Below are 317 nucleotides of genomic sequence, written 5' to 3'. Positions count from 1 at the left end.
TAGGCCAGGAGGGTCCCACCAAAGCCGGGGCACGGCCGAGCGGCTGCCGGGGGCGTGCGGTACCCCGGCATCCCGCATCCCCCGCGGATGCTGAGCTGCCCCTCCGGGAGGGTTTGGCGAGGAGGGGTTTGGGGGTTTGGGGGGTTTTGGGTCGGGTTTTTGTTGGGGTTTTTTTTTTGTTTGTTTGTTTTCTGAATCCCGGGAGCTGAGCTGACCTCCTGCCTGCGTCCCCCAGGAGCTGGTCCCCTCTGCAGAGCTGGGGTCCAGGCTCCCCCGCGCTGCAGGCTGGGGGGGGGGGTGGGGGGGGGGGGCACCCC

At 68.8% G+C, this 317-nt stretch overlaps 1 protein-coding gene across 1 annotated transcript in view; it reads right to left on the bottom strand.

The window, feature by feature from the left end:
* Positions 1–317, bottom strand: part of HOXC9 (homeobox C9) — a 2,733-nt gene that overhangs the window by 833 nt on the left and 1,583 nt on the right.

The sequence above is a fragment of the Aptenodytes forsteri genome, unplaced genomic scaffold (assembly GCF_000699145.1).
Source record: "Aptenodytes forsteri isolate BGI_AS27 unplaced genomic scaffold, ASM69914v1 Scaffold162, whole genome shotgun sequence".
Lineage (NCBI taxonomy): Eukaryota > Metazoa > Chordata > Aves > Sphenisciformes > Spheniscidae > Aptenodytes > Aptenodytes forsteri.
Note: the sequence above shows the minus strand (reverse complement) of the source record. Positions and strands in the feature narration are given on the sequence as shown.